The sequence below is a fragment of the Gymnoscopelus braueri genome (genome assembly GCF_963280865.1).
Source record: "Gymnoscopelus braueri genome assembly, contig: SCAFFOLD_66, whole genome shotgun sequence".
Taxonomy (NCBI): Eukaryota; Metazoa; Chordata; class Actinopteri; order Myctophiformes; family Myctophidae; genus Gymnoscopelus; species Gymnoscopelus braueri.
In genome coordinates, this window is record NW_027660458.1 from 253968 (window position 1) to 279559 (window position 25592).

The following is a 25592-nucleotide window of genomic DNA, read 5'->3' on the forward strand; positions in this document are numbered from 1 at the left end:
GAAGATCTACTCTGCTGCACTGACATACTTAGCCATGGATCCAAGAGAGTCATCTGTCATGACCGTCATGGATGAACTTCAACATAGTGTTTGCACTTTCTCCCTTCTTGGCACGTACATCTACTACATAACGTTCAGATCTCAAATATAAAATGCTTACCCCATGGCCACGGATGTTACAATTATATACCTGTATGTTCCGTATTGTTCAATAAAAAGCATTTTAATCCAATCGGTGGCCATTTTCTCAAAGAGTTATAATGTATCATAGTGCTATACACCTCCCAACCGATAGGGTTGCGTAGTTGAAAGCATAATGGAGAAAATACGGATTTAAATGCCTTTTATTGAACAATACGGAAAATACGGGTACTTCTGAGGGCCCGTGCATAATTGTAACATCCGTGGCCATGGGGTAAGCACTTCATATTTGAAATCTCAGCGTTAATGTAGATGTACGGGCCAAAAAGGGAGAACTTCCAAACACTATGTTGAAGTTCATCCATGACTGTCCTATAATTATGATATGACCAGATGGAGACCCATAGTGGTCGAAACGTTGTATTAACTTAATACATTTTTCTTCTGGGAGCTACAGTGTGCGGATTTCCCTTCCTTTCCTCCAATGTACGTTTTGTTGTCCTGCACATTTATGGAATGTGCATACTTCCCTCTGTACTCTGTCATATAATATATGACAGTCATGTATCAGGGCTATGACAGACTCTGTTCTGTACGACTGTGCCCTGCAGCCCACAGTGACAGAAAACAAGCGCACGCACGCACGCACACACACACACACACACACACACACACACACACACACACACACACACACACACACACACACACACACACACACAGTACAGCTGTTTGAAGAGAAACATAAGAATAGCGTGTGTAAAGCTATTAAGAAGAGGAAGCTTGAACATCTTTAGCTGACAGCTTGTCATTTTGTTTCATCCAACATGTCATGCTACTTATTGTTGTTAATATCGGTATTTAATGGTTAGTAATATTAATCACTAGATATGCATTAATATTTTGGTACGTGAGATTAGTTGGATATGAAATAAATCGCCAAGACTAACCCATATGAACAGTTGTCAAAATCTTTTTTGAAACAGGATGTTTCATATTTTAAAACAATACTTTGTTTTTCTTCCAGTGTGCAGAGCAGAGGATCGTGTGATCCAGCCAACAGGAACTGTTTCTGCCTCAGAGAGAGATCAGATAACACTCGACTGTTCATATGAGACTAGTGATCCATCACCATAGATCCTTTGGTACAAACTAAAACCCAGCAGCCATCCTCAGTTTGTGCTCAGAATGGGGACATTTGATTCAGGCATGAATGGAGCTGAGTTCAGTAATGATAGGTTTGATGCCTTTGTAAATACAACATCACATTCAGCTCCTCTGAATATTGAGAGGGTGCAGCTGTGGGACTCTGGTGTGTACTACTGTGCTCTGAGGCCCACAATGACAGGAAACCACTAAACTCTGTGCAGAAACCTTTGCTTCATGTAGGAACAATCCAGAAAACACAATATTCACCAACAACCAAATACTACTATACTAGAACACACCATTCACTGTCAGTGTAGTTCTTTATTTGTCCAATGTGTTTTCTCTCCTCTTTTAATCATTCAGATATTTGAAAGAAGGTTCCAGTTTGTAGCAGGTCAACAGAGTTTTAAGTTACACTATATTAATTTGATGTTACTGTATAACCTTCAAGAAAACTATAATTTCCAGTAAAAATAAATGATCATGAGGGTTATATGCAGGAAAGGCAGTTCACATGATGTCACATAATTCACAGTAAAATAAATTAGCAGATTCTGAGAGCGAGGGAATCTTTCTCCTTCTCAAGGTGCAGATTCTATTTGAAGTAGGCTAGTATACAGAAAATAAGTGGATGTAAGACTTAGTAAAGCATGTGTTGAGACAGCAATATATCAGGAGGAGCTTAACACTTTGAAGGGAGGATGTTATCATCATCAAGTGTCACCATCTGTAGTCAAACTGAGCGCCTAGCTGTGCTAACAGCACCATGTTCCTCCAGCTAATGTTGTTCCTTTCTGCTCTACAGGTGAGTCGGTTGTCATCATAAACTATTCATAAACGACTCCAATATGACACTCAACATGCATACTTCAAACAATAAAGAACATTTCATCACAACAACGGGCATCAAAGCCAATTGAATAGAAACATGTATCTTTTTAATGTGTTTCAGGTGTCAGTTTGCAGGTGAACATCCGACCCACACAACCCTCAGTTCAAAGTGTGGAAGGATCCCTAGTGATTTTATCCTGTACTTATTCCAGCTCTGCTAACAACCTCCAGTGGTATCGTCAGTACCCTGGATCAACACCTCAATTCCTCCTCCTCTCTCCCCCCACAGCTGAGCAGTCTGTAGTCAGAGCACAGTCTGAAGATCATAGACTTAATATCAGCTTCAATGAAGAGAAAACACGTGTGGATCTGAAGATCTCCTCTGCTGCACTGACACACTCTGCTGTGTAGTACTGTGCTGAGGCCCACAGTGACAGGACACACACACACACACACACACACACACACACACACACACACACACACACACACACACACACACACACACACACACACACACACACACACACACACACACACACACACACACACACACACACACCTTTTCCTAAAATCACCGCTAGAGGGCAGCATTATCTAGTAGACATTGCACATTGAAGCACTGTGCTTGTTCATTGTGTCATTAAAAACTACTGTTGTGAAGAGAACAACTCTCAGACTGAATGTTGATCATCACTTAGTTTCTCTGTTGATTTAAACCTTGTTGTAGAGATGGAACGTTGGCTGTGGATGATTCTCATGGGTTTTCTTTATCAAGAAAGCTGTGAGGAATCCATCTCTCCATTGTCTGATGCAGTCCTGGCTTTGGAAGGAAACAGTGTTACTCTGTCCTGTAAATACTCTGACACAGCAACAAGACTCTACTGGTATAGACAGTACCCCAGATCATCTCCAAAGCTTCTAATGACGGATTACTCAAAAAATACATCACATCTCTCAGTAAACCATGAGAAACACATACAAAGATTTCACCTGAAGATCTCCTCTGCTGCACTGACAGACTCTGATCTGTACTACTGTGCCCTGCAGCCCACAGTGACAGGAAACACACAAACACTGTACAAAAACCCGAGAAGAGCTAGAAAACAGCCATCAAGAATCAATGTTGTTGTCACATCATTGGTTTACAGGTATAAATAAATGGTTGAAATTCGTCTTTTGCACACGCTCAATAATTTTATTGTTTTTCATAAAGGGAGAAGAAGCAAAAGGAAGGGGGCGGGTAGAGGGAGAACAGGGAGAACAGGGAGAACAGGGAGAACAAAATCAAACAGTAAAGAAGCATGATAGCTACATACAATATAGCATAAGACCAAAATATACCTTAATGCACACGAGGAAAAGGGGGTAACACATTGGTAGGTCCACATAGCGGCAGGTTTGTAGGCCTACATGAGATTAGACATGTAAGGTGTAAAAACACACACGCATAGGGCCGAGACGTCACAGGTAAAAATCCACATTGCAGGCCTAAAGTCTGCATAGAGGAAAAAACGTAACAGAGTTCCAGTTGATAGACCAGCCTGGTGATAGGCTGTGATCAGGCCTTGTTTAACAGTCTGATGGTAGCCGGGTGGAAGCTGTTCAGAAATCTGGTGGGCTTGGCTCATATACCATGAAAGCACCAGTGGTGTTTGAAGAGGAGGAACCAACAGTAGAAACATAAGAGGTTGAATAGAGTGTGTAAAGCTACATGAAGAAGAGGAAGCTTGAACCTCTTTAGTTGACACTTTCTCCTTGTTTCATCCAACATGTTTTCATTCTATTTAATGTTGCTCATGTCTATCTGTAAGGGTAAGTCACACAATTACGTTTTTTTTCCCAACTATACCACAAACCAAACAAGAGTAAACTGTTTCAATTGTAGGCTAGGTTATTTTAATCTAACTTGTGAATTATGCGTTATTTCATATTTTGTATATCCACAAATTCAAATTTATTTTCACAGATGTTCATTGTCAAGATCTCACTCCGATCAAGACTGAAGAGTTCAGTTTAGAAGACAGCACTGTCACACTGTCCTACAATATTTCCAAGCCTGTTGCTGGCTCAGATTATTTCCACTGGTATCGTCAATATACAGGAACAGCACCAGCATTCCTAGTGCTCATATCAGGATCACGGATTACGAAAACAGCGGATAATCAAACAAGGTTCTCTACTAAACTGTCTGAAGGAAACAAGCGTGTGGATCTGGAAATCTCATCTGCTGCACTGACAGACTCTGCTCTGTACTACTGTGCTGTGAGGCCCACAGTGACAGGAAACACTCACACACTGTACAAAAACCTACACACTCTAATTATAAGCTGACATACTAGTGCGCTGCTTGAAGATTTTTTCTAAAATCACCACATTTACACTCTGTGCTTGATCATTGTCATTAAAAACTAGTGACATGAAGAAATGCTCTCAGACTAAATGTTCATTCCATAAATCATTCCTTAATTTCTCTGTTCTTCCACTCACCTGATTGGCTCAGAACATCTGTGTGTTGAAAGTTAATACATGTTGCAATTTTCTCCCTCAACTAATTACTGAGGTGTCTTTGAGCAAGGCATGTCCCAGTGTGCTCCAAAGTGTTCTTAAACAACAGAAGTATAGGTGATACCTAAGGAATAGATGAGACATACCGCTCTACAATAAACAATTGTATAAATCTACAGTTGAAGAAGACAGGGTCTGATAACACTGTGTCTGTCTGTCTGTCTGTCTGTCTGTCTGTGTGAGCGTGTGTGTGTCTGTCTGTCCGCCCAGAGGTTAAACGTCAAACTAATTGTTCTGACCATGTATCCAATAAGCTTTTAATGGAGGGGTTTCTGACTATATATCCAATAGGCTGTTTGTGGAGGTTTCTGCAAAAACAATGAAAAGGAAATGAAATGATTTGCTGATCATCAGACATTCACAGATAAATCTCCTTCAGACTGTAAGAACAGTGTGTGCTCTTACTGTTAAGATTTTCAGATTAGCATTTTATTCATAACAGGTACTGCATCTAATCAGTTATTAATTTGTGAGTGTTCTAAATATATATTCATATCAACTGCTGTTAACTGAGACAATGCATTTCCCTCATCCATCCATCCATCACAGGCGTTCAATGTGAAGACTTGACTCCAGTTGAGAATGAAGAGTTCTGGTTAGAAAGCAGCTCTGTCACTCTGTCCTACACATCTTCACAAACTCTTACTCTCGCCAGTGTCCAGGAAAAGCCCCTGAGTTCCTCCTTTCAATCACAGGCATTGACTTATCATCTAAAGGAGATCTCAACTCTCTGCTGTCGTGCTTAAAGAGAAGGCTCGTGTGGATCTGGCGATCTCCTCTGCTGCACTGACACACTCTGCTGTGTAGTACTGTGCTGTGAGGCCCACAGTGACAGGAACACACACACACACACACACACACACACACACACACACACACACACACACACACACACACACACACACACACACACACACACACACACACACACACACACTCTCTGGCGGTTCCTCTATGGTATTAGAGGAACCGCCAATGCATGGTTAAACAGTTATCTTAGCAACAGAAACCAGTATGTACACATGAACAGTGTTGACTCGGACAAACTTAACATCACATACAGAGTCCCACAAGGCTCTGTACTGGGACCCAAACTGTTCATAATGTATATAAATGATATGTGAAGTATTGAAACATCTTAATTGTGTACTGTTTGCGGATGACACTAGCCTGTATTGCTCAGGAAAACACCTAAAGCATATATTTTAAAAATGGTTTGATATCAATAAACTGTCACTAAACGTAAGCAAAACTAAATTTATCATTTTTGGAAATAGGAAAATAGATAAACAGGTCAAAATCAAATTTGACGATGTTGAAATTGATCAAGTTGTTGAGAATACATTTCTGGGAATCACAATTGACAGCAAACTAAATTGGAAATCACACATAAACACCTTAAGAACTAAATTATCGAAAACAATTGCTATATTGTATAAGATGAAACCAATCTTGGACCAGAACTCACTCTACTTACTGTACTGCTCTCTCATACTTCCACACATCAGTTATTGTGTGGAAGTATGGGGGAGCAACTATAAATCAAATATCAATCCAATATTTCTACTCCAAAAAAAAGCCATCAGAATTGGCAATCATGCAGAATACTACACACCTACAAATTCACTTTTCATTCATTCAAACACCCTAAAACGACATGATCTTGTTGACCTTAATACTGCAGTCACAATGTTCAAAGCACATAACCATCTGCTTCCGCGATGTATCCAGGAGCTGTTTGAGCCAAGAGAGAGTAGGTATAACCTAAGGGGATTTGGTATTTTTAAGGGGACTAAGGCAAGAACCAATAAAAAAGGTAGATGCATAAGTGTCAGAGGGGTAAATCTTTGGAACGGTTTGGACGATGAACTAAAAAAGTGTAGTTCCATAAATACATTTAAAAGAATGTATAAATCTAAAATAATAGATAAATATAGAACATTAATGTGAATTATAAATACTTGAAGGAATGTTAGCTTTGTTAGATTATCTTATAAATTATATCGTAATTACATACTAAGTATGTATTATAAAGTATTATTCAAAGTGATTACTATAGTATTATATATGGATATTGTAATATGATAATTCAAGAATTCTGTAAGTCTTGTCTTTTGGTTGTTGCGATCACGTTTGTCTTTTTTTTTCTCTGTTGTGTTAATCTTCTCTTTTGTCTATTTTCTCGTTTGTTTGTTTTTTCTTTTTTCCTTTACGTCAATTTGTTTTGTGTGAAAAAGGATAGGCAAAATAAGCCATTGGCTTCAGCCTACTCCTTTTTGGTCTTAATCATACATGATATGATATGATGATATGTTGAATAATTATATTGAATGTATCCTGCTAAGACCAAAATAAAATACTACTACTACTACCACACACACACACACACACACACACACACACACACACACACACACACACACACACACACACACACACACACACACAGAGTACAAAACTCCTTGCAGCTCCCACGTTGTTGCAGGTAGATTGTTGTCAGTTGTTATAGTACATGCTCCAACATATGCTGCCACCGTCACACAGAGAGGATGAACTGGACGTAGTCTCTGAAACCGACCCAAATAAAGAGGAGGAGTCAGTTCCATCAGAGAGTAATGAGCTCATTTTCAATACCCAAATCTCTGCCCACTCGCTCACTCCACACTCGGTCCTCCAGCTTAACCCGGAAATCGTTTCCTGTCCCAAATGGTAATTCGCTTTTGGAGGAGCCAAGATTGGGGAGAGAGTCAGCTCCCAAAGCCGATTAGAGTGGCTTACACCGAGTGTACATCCAGTCAAGTCAAGTCAATTTTATTAGAAAACATCATTGCATAACAGTATATGAATTATGATGTTTCTTACAATTCAAGAGGACCGCTCTATATAAAAAAAAGAAAATCATCAGTGTTCATTCAGTGTTCACTCCAGCCTGTTCTCGTCCACTCGACCGAAGTGTTGACTGCCTATCTGATTCTTACTGCGTGGCTACTCTTCAAACATACTGATTTGTTGTCCTTTCATCACTGATGTGTACGGCTTCATGACTTCCTATGCATGTTCTATTGTTGTCCAGAGTGTCAAGGAGAAGACACAGTGGCCTCCTTGTTACTGAAGGAAAGACACTAGCTAGCTTGTATTTGAGACCAGTACAAATAAGCAGCAAATGACATCCCCAAGGTTATGCTCCGGCGTTACAGTTTTGGAACAGGAAATAATGCTGCAGAGTTTGATAAAAAAGCAGATTTGATGCTCAAGTCAACAAGACATCAGTTCCTCTGATAATTCAGAAATTGCGTCTGACTCTGTTGTGTACCACATGTGCTCTGAGGCCCACAGTGACAGAAAGCACACACACACACACACACACACACACACACACACACACACACACACACACACACACACACACACACACACACACACACACACACACACACACACTTATTCTGATGTTTTTCAAGGGGAAGGGAGAGAGAACAATAAAAACAACAACAATGTGTCTACATATTAACACATAGTATATCTATCTGGTGCGATAAGTACCTGAGGTAAGATATAAGGTGCATGAGCATAGCAGCAGACTTATATTGTACATGATTTGGACGTTAGTTAAGGTCCAAGAATAATAACAGGCACTACATTGTTCTATCCTCTACTTACGGAATGTGACTATTTGCCTTGTTGTTTGGTGACTAGAGTTCATGCTTACTCTGCATTCTGAGCTAGCCCTTGTAAGTCGCTCTGGATAACCCAGCAAGCACAGTCAGGACCTGGACCAATCAGTGACGTCTCGATTGGGGCTAGATCAAGTCAAACCAAGACAAGTCAGATCTGGCCCAGAATATCACCTGATTTCAACCAAAATTAATCCTGACCACAAAAACGTCACTTCCAGGGCGTCATCTAAACACATATCTCATCACCCAAAATTGCTGTCCAAATGTCCATATGATGTCCCGGTGATGACGTCCTGTAAATGACGTAAAGATCATCCCCATATGGGCTGTGATCTGGCCTAGTCCTGAACGTCACCGGGGTGATGACCGGGCGTCATCATAACGTCATCATGACGTCATTGTGCTTGCTGGGAAGAGCATCTGCTAAATCAGGGGTGGGCAACTTTGATGATGGAGAGGGACACTATATTTCCACACACTCCAGAGGGCCACATTGCATTATACTGTTGGGCAGACACCTCTTATCTCCGTATTTGAACTTTGTTCGTAAATTAATTAACCATTCTATGTCACACAAAAGTAGCAAAATAGCCAATCTACAAGCGCAAAATGCGTCGCACCTCGGCGCGTTTTGAGCTTGTGGATCAGCTACTTTAGCTATTTTTGAATTGGATTCCAGATATTTTTTTGCTATTTTTGAATTGGAATCCTGAAAAGTAAAATTTGTATTTAATTTCAAATGCATTTAGTCATATTTTGTTAACTTTTTGAACTTAAATACAAATACAATGGACATAAAAAAGACAATATAATTGTAATACTAGTCATTGAGCTACTAATATAGACTGAAGTAATTAAAGCGGGTAATTTTTGCATGTTTGGAATTGTAACAGCTGAAATCAATAATATATCACTATTCCGATATTAACCTGTGGGCCGCATTAAGTGAAGGTGGGGGCCGCATGTGGCCCCCGGGCCACCAGTTGCCCACACAATACACAAACAAGTCATTGACATTCTGTCAAATACTGTATTTCACCCACATAAGTAAATGTTCTTAATTTCTATCAGAGTGAAGATTTAACATCATCAACAAGCTCCTCCTTCAAATGGATCAGTCAGTGTGAGCTACAGTCAAGTAGAACAGTGACACTCTAGTTAGCGTAGTTCACACTCACCTACCAGTACAACTAGGATGTTTCTGCTCATTTCACTGATGATGGCTGCTATGTGCTTTGGTATGATTTATTTTACTGCATATCAAATCGCAACAGTCACAACAATATAAAAAAAACTATTAAAAGACTTCAAGACAAACAGTAAAAATGGTTATATTGATTCATTGTTTGTTCATTGTGTTCATTGTGTTCTACAGAATGCAGTGCACAGACAGACAACGTGCTTCAACCTGGAGGAGATGTGACAGCTAAAGGATAGGCTGTAACACTCAACTGTGAATATAACTCCAGTTCTACAAATGTAGAACTCTACTGGTACAAAATGGATGCAAATGGAATCCCAAAATTAGTTTTAGGCCGCTTTTCTTATTCTAATGGATCTGGAAAAATAGAAGATGATTTCAAGGAAAGATTGAACTCCATTCTGGATTCCAGCAAAAGATCAGTTCCTCTGAGGATTCAAAAAGTGCAGCTGTCTGACTCTGCTGTGTACTACTGTGCTCTGAGGCCCACAGTGACAGGAAACACAGACACACTGTACAAAAACATAAGCTGACATACCAGTGCACTAATGGAAGCCTTTTACTGAAACCATCGCTGAAGGTTCCCGGTTCAATCCCGGTTGTCAGTGGCTAAGGATGAAAATGAACATTCTTTGCAACTATTTACCTATTTACACTGCATTCCTAACTGTACCATAAAATACAGTTCTGTATTTGAATTCTCTAATCATTAATACTGTCCCTCTCAAATAAACAAAACACACACACACACACACACACACACACACACACACACACACACACACACACACACACAATATAAGGACTCAATCCAAGATTAAACATATATTTAATTTAAACCTGGTTGGGATGACCGTATGATTCTCACTTCTCGTATCTATGGTGTGATATAAACTTCATATGATTTCATATTTATATGAATGTGGATAACTTTCAGATAGAACTCAAACTGTATTGCTAATTATTGCCCAGAGAAACATGTATTAGTTTATCATTTATAATACATATTATCACTATGATTTATATTAATTTGGTGGTTCAGTCACTTCACACATGCATGTGAAGTATCTCTTCCACGGCCTTAAAGGCTCTATTGCACTTTTGTAATTGCCAACAACGCCATATTGTAGATAATTTGTTGTTCCAGTGGTGAGAATGAATGGTTGTAGAATGAATTGAGTCATCACTCCAGTAAGTGAGGTTTCTTTGCTTCCATTTATTGCATAGTACAAATAGCTTTCTATGGAGACCCTGAGGTCCCCACCACACAACAGCCTGACGGCCGCTGAGTCACACACACACTACAAGCTTACATGTCATAGTCTTTATAGCAGTGGTCACATTTTGAATAAGTGGGTGGGGGTCAGCCTTCAAAAGTGAGACCCCACCCAGACAAACAATAGATCACCCTCTGAGTTCCCTGATTCAATTTGCACCTGTATGAAGCAGGAAAGGGGGATGGGAGTCACATGCATAGAACCCAGGTAAACAACAAAAGGCAATGCTAAGTGTATGTACCCCACCCGGCCCAGACCAACAGTCACCTCTCTGCTTGAATCCACTCTTGTGTCTGACTGTAGGCTACTTGTAGAGTGAATATATGACCTAGATTTGTGTCTATGTTTATGAAATATACACATCACATGTCCAATATGTTCATAAAGCATGTGTCTGACAGTATGTTCGCAAATGCAATTACTTGAGTTAGACAGGATATCACACTACAAACATAATCTATAATCTCTAATGCATCTGGGCAGTATTTAGCAGTACAGTTTGAGGACTACCTGAAAGTCACAGCAGAAATTACAGTAAAATCAAGTGCCGTTTGGACAATATTTCTATGAATAATGTAACCTCAAATAGATGAGTTTTCAAGTATGTCACACGTCACTTCCAATAAGAAATAGGAGTGAATTTGCAGGTATCTTCCTTTTGTTTGATGATCTGTTGTTCTCAAACATGAGGATTGAATCAGGATATGAGCTATTTGCACCCTGAAATCATTTCTATTAATTATTATTCAAAGTCTCTATTATTACTCCCAAGAAAAATGAACATTAATTCATTTATCCTTTTGACCCAACATACTACTAGACAGCAACATAACAGGAGGACCTTAAAACACATTGAAAGGAGAATGCTATCATCAAGTGTCACCATTGTCAGTCAAACTGAGAACCTAGCTGTACTAACAGCACCATGTTCCTCCAGCTAATGCTGTTCCTTTCTGCTATAACAGGTGAGTCTGTACAGTCTCTACATACATACTAGGAAAACAAATCAGTTCCCATCATAACAAGCATGAAAGCATATGATTAGAAATACAAAAGGTTACAAATGAACATATTTTTCAGGTGTCAGTTTGCAGGTGGGTATCATAGATTCGGTTCATAGGTTCGGGATTTGTAGTGCGCCCCCCTATCCAGTTATTACACTGGCCCGGGTCACAGTTCGAAAAATGAAGAGACAAGAGAAAAGCATAGGACAAGACAAAGAAGACTAGACTACTGTAGGACAACAAGAACTCAGTCACACTGTCAGTCAATCACAACAGGAGGGAGTAGAAACCGCGCACACACACACACACACACACACACACACACACACACACACACACACACACACACACACACACACACACACACACACACACACACACACACACACACACACACACACACACACACACACACACACACACACACACACACACACACACACACACACACACACACACACACACACACACACACACACAGCTTTAAGAATCAGTCATGGCATCACCAGTGGCGTTTGAAGAGGAGGAACCAACAGTAAAAACATAAGAGGTTGAATAGAGTGTGTAAAGCTACATGAAGAAAAGAAGGCTTGAACATCTAACTTTGACACTTTGTCCGTGTTTCATCCAACATGTTTTCATTTTATTTACTGTTTCTCGTGTTTAAGGGTGAGTCAAATTATAAATTATTTCAACTATAGATACCACAAACCAAACGAGAGTAAATGTTTCAATTATAGATCTATAATGTCAATTATAGATGTTTCATTATTTATATCCATGAATGTAAGTCAAATCTATTTTCACAGATGTTCGTTGTCAATATCTCACTCCGGTCAAGACTGAAGAGTTCAGTTTAGAAGACAGCACTGTCACACTGTCTTACAATATCTCCAAGGCTGTTGCTGGAGGAGATGTTTTCTACTGGTATCGACAATATGCAAGAAAATCACCAGAATTCCTTGTGCTCATCTTAGGATCAGAGCACAATAAAATATCAGATAATCAGAGATGCTCTACTAAACTGTCTGAAGGAAACAAACGTGTAGATCTGAAGATCCCCTCTGCCGAACTGACAGACTCTGCTCTGTACTACTGTGCTGTGAAGCCCACAGTGACAAGAAACGCACACACACTGTACAAAAACCCACACACTTCTTCATAAGGAGACATACCAGCTGGAAGTCTTTTCCTAACATCACCACTAGAGGGCAGCCTTATCTAGTGGCTACACTGTATTGATACACTGTGCTTGATCATTGTGTCATTACAAACTCTCAAGACTGAATGTTGATCATCACTTACTTTCTCTGTTGATTTAAACCTGTGGTAGAGATGGAACATTGACTTTGGATGATTCTCACTTCTATTATCTTTGGTATGATAGAAACTACATCATATTGTTTCATATGTATAGGAATATGAATAGTTTTCACAAAGTCATCAAGCATTAATTCTAATTAATGCTCAGAGGAACATTCAATACTTTCTAATTTATAATAAATACTATCCCTGTGATGTAGATTGATTGTGTAGCTTCAGTTACTATGTTTACAATGATCATAAAGCATGCGTGTGACCGTATGTTCATAATTGTTTATTACATGAGTTACACAGGATATCACACATCAAACATACCTCCAAATGTTGAAAGGCACTCGACAAGGATGTCATTTCTCCACACTGTGTTTCTACCCCTGAATCTGGAGCCACAGGATCAATGACTGTTAAAGTTGAATCACAGCACAAACTATTACAGATAAATAATATATACAAAATCTGGTCGGACAAGATATTTCTAAATACGGTAATGTTGTAACCTCAATTAAATGTGCCTTCAACTACATCACTCCACACCTAAAACTTTGAGCAAGAAATAGGAGCGAAATTGTTGTTATCTTCCTTTTGTTGGATTATATGTTCTCAAACATGAGGATTGATTCGGGATATGAGCTATTAGAATGTATTTCCTGAATGTATTTTCCTTCTTATTAAACTTCTATAATTACTGCTCAGGTGAACAATCATTTATCATGTTGACCTCCATATAATACTATCAATGTTATTTAAACTAATTTGGTGGTTTTGATTACATCCCACATGTTCAATAGGTTGAATAGCGTGTGTTTAGACAGCTAGGAGGAGCTTAACACATTTTGATGGGAGGATGTTATCATCAACAACAAGTGTCACCATCTTTAGTCAAACTAAGAGCCTAGCTGTGCTAACAGCACCATGTTCCTCCAGCTAATATTGTTCCTTTCTGCTCTAACAGGTGAGTCTGTTGTTATCATAAACTATTCATAAACTACTCCAAGATGACACTGAACATACATAGGCCTACTACATACAATAAAGAACAACATTTCATTATGAAAACTGGCGTTCCATAGACAATGATTTTAAACATTTACATATATACAGTACATATTGTTTTAATCTTTTTCAGGTGTCAGTTTGCAGATGGACATCCAACCCACAAGAACCATAGTTGAAAGTGTGGATGGATCTCTAGTTATTCTGTCCTGTAATTATAGCACCTCTGCTACCAACCTCCAGTGGTATCGTCAGTACCCTGGATCAACACCTCAATTCCTCATACTTTCTAACCCCAACACTGAGTATGTACAGAGAGCACAGCCTGAAGATTTTAGACTGAATATCAGCTTCAATGAAGAGAAAACACGTGTGGATCTGAAGATCTCCTCTGCTGCACTGACAGACTCTGCTCTGTACTACTGCGCCCTGCAGCCCACAATGACAGGAAACACATAAGCCCTGTACAAAAACCTACACACTCTAAATGTCTAAGCTGATATACCAGTGTGCCGCTTGAAACCATGTCTTAATATATCCTCTAGAGGGCAACATTATCAAATAGATCTTGTACATTGAAGCACTATGCTTGATCATTGTGTCATTTAAAACTACTGGGATGAAGAGAACAACTCTCAGACTGAATGTCTGTATCACTTAGTTTTTCTGTTGATTTAAACCTCGTTGTAGAGATGAAACATAGGATGTGAATGATTCTCTTGGGCTTTCTATTTAAATGAAGCTGTGAGGAATGCATCTCTCCATTGTCTGATGCAGTCCTGACTTAAGACGGAAACAGTGTTAAGGCATGTACACACTGCAGGAGATTAGGTCCGATATTGCTGTCGCCAACCTTTTTTGGCGCTCGCCGACAAAACCTCCCGATCTGACGCAGATCGGCCTTTGATCGGCGAGATAATGCTCGCTGTGTGTGAAAGGCTCCGCGAGACGATATGGCCGCGATTATCCGCTCTGCGACGGCTTTCCGACCGTTTTCAGATAACTACCCTGTTAGATATTCAGCTCTGTCTGGGACAGGACAGGAGACAATATCATACAATATGAAAGGAGCTGCGATCACCTTGCGAGGAGATGCACGCTACAGCCAATGAGAGCACATTACAGCCACCGTGGCTATGGAAGGTCGGTGGACCTGACCACAACAAACTGATCCCCCGCATAGTTACCGTCCAGTCCTGTATTAAGTTAAACATTATTATAAAACAGAATGAGAGTGAGCGAGCGTGCTCAAAGGGGGGCTGTTTATTTGAGACTATTGCACAGAGATAGAGAGAGAGAGAAAGACACAGAGAGCGAGCGGTATGTGTGTGTGTGTGTGCGTGTGTGTGTCGTGGTCTGTGAGTGTTGCCAGATTTTGCGAGAGAAATAAGCAACCAGGTTTGTGAAAACAAGCCTTACAAAAGCGACTATGAGCACTTTAAGCCTATATACAAATACATTGGATACTTGAAAATAGACGATCTACAAGCTCACGTTGTAGATAGGCTATTTTTAAAGAAGACATTTGGGGGGGGGGGGGGGGCGGAATATTTTACAAATCCACACAGATCTTGTATGGGGGTCTATGGCACAACATATTTTCAGAAGGGGGAGGTCTGCGCCTCTGCGGACAAATATTAATTTGGGGGTCCTTGCCATGAAAATGTTTGAGAACAACTGGTTCAAACAACATTAGGAAACAAGGCCAAAAAAGCAACTACACTTTCAAGCAACTTTACAGAAAAACAATCCCAAAGTCGCTTATAATAAGCGGACATGGCAACTCTGTCACTGACTGCTTCCGCGCACTTGCCGTGCGAGAGAGAGAGAGAAAGAGAGAGAGAGAGGGGGAGAGAGAGGGGGAGAGGCATATCACGGGATACGTCGATTAAAAATAATTGGAATAAACACAAATGTATGTATTGGGTCTGACTCTGGAGATAGCATCCTAGTGAACTATCCTACAGTGTGTAATCCCTGGTCGGGGATCAATCTATAGGGTGAAAACCACAACGATATATGACAGCCGATTTCAAGAAATAAACTCCTGCAGTGTGTAATGCTTAACGATCAGACGACCCCCCCGAGCACTTTAAGGTCCTGCAGTGTGTACCTGCCTTTACTCTCTCCTGCAGATACTCTGAGAAAGTAACAAGCCTCTACTGGTATCAAAAGCACCCCAGATCATCTCCACATTTCCTAATCGCGGATTACTCTGAAAATATATCAGGTCTCTCAATAAACCATGAAAAAGACACAAAAAAAATCACCTGAAGATCTCCTCTGCTGCACTGACAGACTCTGCTCTGTACTACTGTGCCCTGCAGCCCACAGTGACACACACAGTGGAAACACAAACCCTGTACGAAAACCTGAGGAGAGCAGCCATGAGGGGGTCGCGGTGGCGCAATCGGTAGCGCTGTTGCCTCACAGCTAGAAGGTCCTGGGTTCGATTCCCGCAGGGGACGCTGTGGGCGCTGGTGGCGTGTCTTCTCCTCCGCGCCATCAGCTCTAGGGTCCATACCCTAGGTGAGGTTGGTGAAATAGCCTACTCTGTGTGGAATTTGCATGTTCTCCCGTGTCTCCTAGGTTGTTAATCAACTCATAAAAACATGTAGTAATCCTGGTCTCTATATTGCCTCCCTGGAGGGGGGGGAGGCGGGGACATAGATTGGTGAAGCAATAGGAAGCGGCACTGGTACCGAGCGCAAGGCTTTGGATTCGCCCTTCAAGACCTTCGATAGGGCTGGCTCCTCCAGTCTACTCATGCATTGAAGGATGCAAAGCATGAGCTCGGCCCTGGGCTCCCTAGGCTGGTGGGGGGAGTGTAGCGCCCAGGATGAAAAAAAAGGGTAAAAAAAAGAAGAAACAAACAGTGGTGTTTGAAGAGGAGGAACCAACAGTAGAAACATAGGTAACATGGCACTGGTCCGACCTACTCTTGGTCCGACCACCCGTAAGTCCGACCGGTCAGACTAAAGAGAGGTCGTATCAGTCCCAATAATCCAACCTCCCTTTAATCCGACCCGTCGGACAGTTCAGACTAAAGAGAGGTGTCTGTCTGTAGGCCCATACCCCATAGCTTCTGACTCACCGAACCCACAGATGCGTGTCCGTGCAATATTTTGCGTGCGTGGAGAGATATCAGAACCGTTCCCACCAGCAGCTTTTTCAGAGCGCATTTGTCACACGCAGAAAGCAGCCCAGTAGACAGTGAAACTAAACGTTGGGGGGAGCTTGGGTGTACTTTATTTTAGCATACCCTAAGCAGGCTATAGCACTCCCAATTAATGTACAGTAGGCTACATGTAGGCTACAGTATGTTGTGTATTGCATGTTACAGCTTGCACTTGAAATCCACTAATGTATTCTGTGTGTCATTATGTGCACTGGAAACCTCCGATGGTAATTGGTCCTTTTACATAAGGTAAGCAGTGTCATGTCCTCATCAGCCTGTCATATAATACACCATTACTCCTGTAAATATATAAATAATTAAATATTTTAACTCATACAAGACTATCAGTTCACTGTTTTTATGTACGAAGGTGACAGCAATATTTACCGCTGGCCTAAAGCTGCCCCCCACCCCCATAAATAATACGTTATCAGTAATTGACCAAATGTATCTGATCTACAAGCTCACAACGTGGCGATCAGCAACACATTGTTGTGAGCTTGTAGATCTGTATGATTAATGTTGCTTGTTGCATGTCTGGGAGGAGGTGGGTTAATAATTATGAGAATAAAAGTATAGCCTTCTGGTCAGTCCATAAATGTATGTTAAGGGGAAAAACATATTATTATTATGCTATTATTATTATTATTACTACGCTATTATTATTATTATTACTATTACATTAATGTTGATGTTCCGTCACAGCACATTGTTGCGCACACGTTGATTGACGGGACAGTGATCACGTACTCAGAGACGCACACAGTCTCGTTGTCCGCTATTTCCACTCCAGAGAAACACCAGTTTACAAAGGACCTTAAATAAAAAAAGAAATAAACCTTAAGCGCAGCTAAAAGCAGACATACAGTAGAAACGTCGCAGAATCCTAAACCTAAATGAACATTCAGCGCATTTAGCACCATGGACAGCGACCACAGCCTGTCTGGGTCAGACAAGAAAAAAAACAGGGGGAGAAAGAGGGGGGGGGGGGGGGGGAGAGATCAAGTGGTTTCTTCACGTTTATTCAGCCAGCCCATACGTATTGGTAGTGACCATTGGTTTCCAAAAATACAATTAAAAAAGTCTACAATTCATAATAAATTTTAATGGCCATATTAGTTTTTTCAATGGACAAATAACGGTTTATTGTGATATTTACTGCCTCTGCAATGATCAGATGCATCGGAATAATAATATATGTAAAAACGTAGTACTTGGAACACTGAACGGAAAATGACCATGAATTTGTGTCGAGTCATTATATATAAGCATAATATATGCTAATTAAACACTATAAACATGCCCAATGGTTACATTTGTGATGGCCCCCTAGGGCCTTTGCCAGATATATTCTATTAACTGTTCTCTGTTGCAGTGCTGATTGGAAGGTGGCGTTGGAGGTAATCAGGGGAAGGGGAGACACCTGGCCACTGTCTCCCACAGTATGAAAGACCTGCCCTGCTTTAGCTCATTCTCTCCTTCCACCTGGGCCACACCCAAAAATCGCCACACAGAGAGCACTAATGTTTCTCTTATGTTGGCATTATTTGGTAGTAGGCCTACTTCATTGTTTACATGTTTGTTATCATTATTATGTTTTGTAAATAAAATGATTTTTAGTTAAAACTCTCTAGTCTCCCCTTTATTTGTTGTGGCCTAGAGCCAGGCCATAACGCATTGCAAACAATCTTACACCTGAATGAGATAAAATATTCATTCACTTAGGAGAAGAAGTTACACGAAGAAAAGAGACCTTGAACCTCTTTAGTCGACACTTTGTCCTTGTTTCATCCAACATGTTTTCATTCTATTTACTGTTTCTCACATTTGCGTCCAAGTATTATCACTATTGGACTAGTGTTGTGGGTTATTAGAGATTTTCAGTATGTTCATATATTACATTACATGACTTAGACAGGATATCACACAACAAACATGTCTATAATCTCTAATGCTGAAAGGCCCTTAACAAGGATGTCCTTTCTCCACACTGTGTTTTTACCTCTAAATATGGATCCACAGGATCAACGACCTGTTAAACTTGAGTCACAGCAGAAACTATTGTAAATTAATATAGCAAATCCATTGCTTGGTTATTTCTAAGTAAGTTAATACTGTAACCTCAAAGAGATGAGTTTTCAAGCAAGTCACGACAACACACTTGAAACTTCCAGTTAAAGTAAGAAATACAAGTGAATTTGCACTTATCTTCCTTTTGTTTGATCATCTGTTTTTCTTAAACATGATTGATTCAGGATCTATTAACAATCTGATATCATGTATTTTCCTTCTCATTCAAAGTCTCTATAATTACTGCAGTGTGTGTGTGTGTGTGTGTGTGTGTGTGTGTGTGTGTGTGTGTGTGTGTGTGTGTGTGTGTGTGTGTGTGTGTGTGTGTGTGTGTGTGTTTATTATATATTTTTTCCTTTTACCATTATCATTATAAATCATGTTGAAATGCTGATATTTTGACCGTCCTTCAAACTATGGAAGCTGCAGTTTGCAATAGGCCACATGGTAACAGGATAGGTGGGCACCAAAACATTCTGGGCACTAGGGATAACTGGGAACCTTGGACGAGTGGGCACTTAGGGACATGTGGGCACCTGGAAGAGTGGGCACGAGGGAAATCATGGGCACAGGAAGACTGGGCAGTAGGAAGAGCGGGAACTAGGGAAATGTGGGCACCCGGAAGAGTGTGCATTTTGGGGTGGAAAAGAGTGTGCACTAGGGAAATCTTGGCACCAGGAAGACTGGGCACCGGGATAACTGGGCACCAGGAAGAGTGGGCACTTTTCCTAATGCCCAGTATTCTCCACCCCTATTAAGTGTTAGTGCCCACTCTTCCAGGTGTCCACATGTCCCTAAGTGCCCAGAATGTTTTGGTGCCCACCTAAATCTGGTATGGGGAGTCTCTGACACAAAATATTCTCATTTTGATTGAATACTTTATTAATTTAGTTTAGTTTGCAAAAAATAAATAAAGCACAGAGGTACAGTTTTATACAAAAGGATAAAAAGGATAACCCAAGAAAGCCTATAGCTTATTTACATTGGGGATGTTAACATGAATCCAACATATTCATAGAAAAGATAATATGCAAACAAAAAAATAAATAAATTACACAACACTGATAGTGCTGTCAAACAATATGAAGCTATCTATGAAATCTATGAAAAAGTTTAATTTGCAACACAATTGTATACAACCTGTGTGGGTCCCTGCTTCATCTCTCTCTCAGCTAAGGAGTCCAATTTCCCCAGCAAAAACAGGGTGTTTACTTTAGTAGCCTATAGAGCCCTTGGGAATCCAGTCAACTAAGTGCGAGGTTTAAGCAGTGGTGTAAAGTAACTAAGTACATTAACTGAAGTACTGTACTTAAGTACAATGTTGAGGTATTTTTACTTTGCTGGAGTATTTCCAATTTTCAGTACTTTTACTTCTACTCCACTACCTCTCAGAAGCACATATTATAGCCTGCTTTTACTTCACTACAATTATTTGAAAACTTTAGTTACTAGTTACTTTGTAGATTTTGAAATAGCCGATCTACAAGCTCACATGCGCATTGTGAGCTTGTAGATCTGCAATTTTAAAAAGATTTGTATACATTTTACACACTTGAAAACTTGTGAAATGGAACATTGTGCATGAGTAGCCTACTTTCTACTTTAGTACATTTTGATAGAGAACGGGTACATTTTGAATTCCGGACTTTTACTTGTAACAGAGTATTTCTACATTGCAGTATTGATACTTTTACTTAAAGTTGTACAATGCAAATTCACAACTAACGATTTTTAGCAACCTCTGCTGGTCACTACCGTCACTGCATACAATTTCCTTAGTCCTCGATTACCCAGAATTCCATTCGTTTTCACCGGAAGCCGGAAGCGATTCAAAAAGCGATCTTTTAATTGTTTTATACTATCTACGGATCGTTTCTCTTAGCCAGTGGAGCATTAGTTACCATGAGCTGTGCTTTCTTTTTCTGTTCTTTTTCGATCTTCTAATCCTACATTCTCTTAAAATCAGCGTGAGGTTCCTTTTTGTTATTAGCGCGATAGTTCCTGGCCAAACAGGAAACCGTTGCGGTAGTTCCTGGCCAAACAGGAAACCAGTGCATTTCCACCTCCGTTTTCCGGCCAGATGACGTCATTTCCCCGGGAAAGTCCCCCCAGTCCACGTTCAATATAAAATATATAAATAAAAGGCTTCCGGGGGTGAAATTCATGGAGTGGGTGTTGTGAAACTTTTGCCACTCACAAAAGATATGAAAACGTTACCTAGTATGCCTTTAAGTAAAAAAGAATACTTTTTCCACCACTGGGTTTAAAGTGGTTAAAACAAAACCAGCCAATCACAGAGTTTGGGGGCGTGGTTGTGGCTGTTAAATCAGAGTCATTTCCACATGGTTTGGTGTTCAGCATGTTTCAGACAAACTCCTCCTGTCAGATTCTCTGATGAGTTGAATGACAGATTGTTTGATCAACTGATTATATTCTGGATCTCCCACCAAGAGACCAGCGGACAAGACAACTAAAGTCAACCACAAGGAAGGTAATGACTGACTGGCTGGTACACAGGTGCATGATTCGCCCTGAAACATGACTGTCATATATTATACCGTCATGGATGAACTTCAACATAAGTGTTTGCACGGTCTCCCTTTTTGGCCCGTACATCTACATAAACGTTCAGATTTCAAATATATCGACCGATCGGTGGCCATTTTCTCCTTATTTTTTCCATTTGCACTCTGATACATTATAACTCTATGAGAAAATGGCCACCGATGGGATTAAAATGCTATTTATTGAACAATAGGGAATATACGGGTACTTCTGAGGATCCGTACATAATTGTAACATCTGTGGCCATGGGGTCAGCACTTTATATTTGAAATCTGAACGTTTACGTAGATGTACGGGCCAAAAAGGCAGAAAGTGCTAACAATATGTTTAAGTTCATCCTAATCATGTGGCTTGTGATGTGCATGATGATGATAATCATAATAATGAACTTCAAAACATCAAACATCAATCTGACACTAAAGGTGACTTCACGTGGTGGTTATTCATTCATAATAGTAAACAACGTCTGGAGACATGTTGTTTTGCTTGACCTCAAACAATGGCAGTGGATCAATGGTTGCGTTCAATGCAGAGGCAAAGACGAAAACTGTTTCACAGAACGACAGAAGCCATTTTGGCATCATGAGAAGTAGGGTTATCATCACAGGTGTAAACAGTTATATTAATTAAGGTCTCAAACAGAGTCATGATGCTACTGTGCATGTTAAGGCTCGCTGGAAAGAACTTTGATTGAATTAAACCGGTGTTTACCTGCTAATTCATATCCTTATTGACTGAAGTGAAAAAGCTCTGTCATTGGCAAATGTTGAAATGTTTAGTGTGTACGTGCAGTGGTGGAAAAAGTACCTTATTTCTTTTAGTTAAGTAAATGTATCAATACTGCAATGTAGAAGTACTTTACAAGTAAAAGTAGCATAAAAATCAGTTCAACCACTTTAAACCTATAGTATACACCTGCTTTAAAAAAATAAATAATCTTGAACAAATGTGGAATATTAGGAATATTTGAAAAATGTTAACCCAAATCTTGTATGGGGGGTCTCTGGTACAAAATATGTTCAGGTTGGGGTCCAGACAAATGCATATTAATTTGAGGGTCCTTGATGTGAAAAAGTTTGAGAACAATTTGCTATAGCATTTGAAGTTTGTGGAACAGTTAGCCTAACAACAACTTAATAATAACTTATTTTTGCTTTAATCCCCCCATCAGCAGCAGTCTGTATACGAGCCCCTCCTCTCCCCATCATCAGCAGTCTGTATACGAGCCCCTCCTCCCTCCATCAGCAGTCTGTACTCCCCCCTCCTCCCCCCCCACCATGGCGTGTGCCCTGCCAGAATCTCCCACCAGTGTCCTGCGGGTGGAGCTGACCTGTCCGGTATGTCTGGAGCTGTACCTGGAGCCCCACCAGCTGCCCTGTGGACATAACTTCTGCTGCACTCATCCGGCCCCAACGCGCCCGGTTCTCCTGCCCAGAGTGCAGAGTCACCTGCTCCTCCACCGATCAGCTCCAGAAGAACTTCAAACTGGCCAACATCGCAGACGATTACCGGAACAGACGCCAGGGTTTTCCTGTTAAGAAATGAACGTTTTGGTGAATAGAGATGAGGCACATTTTGATTTTGACCGCATGGCTACAAAATGTGCCTGAGCCATCTAGAACAGGGTTTGTCTGCTGACGACACCAGGCATCAAAACAGCACAACAGCACAGAAGTCCAGTACTCTTGTGCTGGGAGATGAGTAGCATCCATTCCTCTATAAAATGTTAAATACTTACGAAGCCACTGCTTGAGTCGTCCTTCAAGGAGGGAAACCCAAGAATCAAAAGATGTAGCCAGGGCCTTTTTGGTGTCATTTGACTGCAAACACAGAAAAACTAAATTACCACCAGCAGGGTCAAACAAGATTTTAAGTATTTGCTAAAACATGTGTCGCACCCCAGTATAATGGCTGTAGCATATTCTGCAGCTAATAGGGATCCTAATACATTAAAAGCACTACTGAACGTGCATGTGTTTTGGTATAATGTGTTGTGCATGTTTGTGTTGGTGGTCTAGGTACTGTAAATGTCAGACTTGAAAGTAGTGTCCAGAGTCTTATCTTTTCGCCTAAAAGAAGATTCATATAACCTTTTCAAACTAACATAGCATTCAAGCAAAAAAATAAAAAAAACGTTTTAATTACCTCTTTCCAAACTTCTCCATGAGGCGAGACACCAAAATACGGACGAGGCACCTTCTTTGCGAAGGGATGATCACATTCTCATCAAGGCTCCCCAGGATCAGCTTGCCTTCACAGAGCCTGTGAGAATCTGGCAGATATAGAGAAAATTGCAAGGAGGGACAACATTGCAGATATTGTTTATTACTCTTTAGTGTTGATTTAAGGAAAAAGTGAAACCCAAGTCTTAAAAAGTGGAGCTTACAAATTGTGGAATTATATATAGTGTTTGTGGTATCGTCACTGGTACGACAGGTGCCGCTGAGTCCTCCATGGAGGGTGGACTTGTGGCAGTTGCCATTCCTTCCTCCATGAGGGGTGGAGGTGTGGTAGTTGGTTGGACATCAGGACTTGTAGGTGGCACAGCAGGTTCAATCTAAACAGAAAACCCAGGTTAATGTAAGAAACAGTGACAGCCACCTAGAATTGCCGGATGAGCATCAGTAATGTAAGTTAGTGTGCCACACCACACTAGCGGACTCAGAAGACACACAGTATGCATGGTGTGAGAGATGTGCACCAGAAAGATGACATTCTCACTGCCAAAGTTTTGATAAATTCAGAGACCTGTGTAAAGTATAGTTTACATTGAATGTGTGTGTGTGTGTGTGTGTGTGTGTGTGTGTGTGTGTGTGTGTGTGTGTGTGTGTGTGTGTGTGTGTGTGTGTGTGTGTGTGTGTGTGTGTGTGTGTGTGTGTGTGTGTGTGTGTGTGTGTGGGGGGGGGTGTAGCCTCTCACATCTGCAGTGATCTAACTATACTTACAAGTCTTCTAAATCTTTTGAGGAACTTGAGCCTGGGGGCCAGCTTTTGGGATCAATTGGCTGATGGTCCTCTCGTCTAAAAGAAGAAAACTCTCCTCGTCAATTCCCTCGTCTGAAAGACAAAAACACAAAATACAAGGACATCTTTATTTAAACCCACGGAGAAGAGCAAAAAATAAGAGGATAATTACATGGAAGCTATTGGAATAAAAATGCATTTTCAGTAACATAATACAAGCACTGATTGAGCACTAAAATACAATACAGTCAATTCCATGACATTTCAAATCATTCCTACCTATGCAGACCATCTGCTTGCTGTGAATGTAAAAATAAAACATGTTCTTACCTTTAAATCTATCAATAAGGTCTAGCAGCTGCCACTCTGTCAATGTGACACACAAAACTGTCCATTGATCTGAGACAAAAAAAACACATAAAGAGCTTAATTAAAACAAAACATAAAATGTACATTTGCATGACTTGAAACTCACTGCTGGGGGTAATTTATCCAGTTGATGAGGCTACTAAAACTGACAAATGTCTGCTTCTCCCATTTAAAAAATTGTATTACCTGTTGTATTTAGCACACATGAGCCCCACTTACTATGGTTATTAGCATTGTATTTTATCTGCAGACTTAGGCTTTGGGTTATATGAAAGCCTTTATT

The 25592-nt window shown here is 40.4% G+C and overlaps 1 long non-coding RNA gene across 1 annotated transcript; it reads right to left on the reverse strand.

The window, feature by feature from the left end:
* Positions 1–24347: 24347 nt before the first annotated feature.
* LOC308081553 lies at positions 24348–25341 on the reverse strand. The gene is made up of 3 exons (XR_013932866.1): positions 25271–25341; positions 24923–25033; positions 24348–24534 (listed from the first exon to the last, which is right to left on the reverse strand). It is a non-coding gene; the product is annotated as an uncharacterized lncRNA (long non-coding RNA).
* Between the last annotated feature and the right edge of the window lie 251 nt (positions 25342–25592).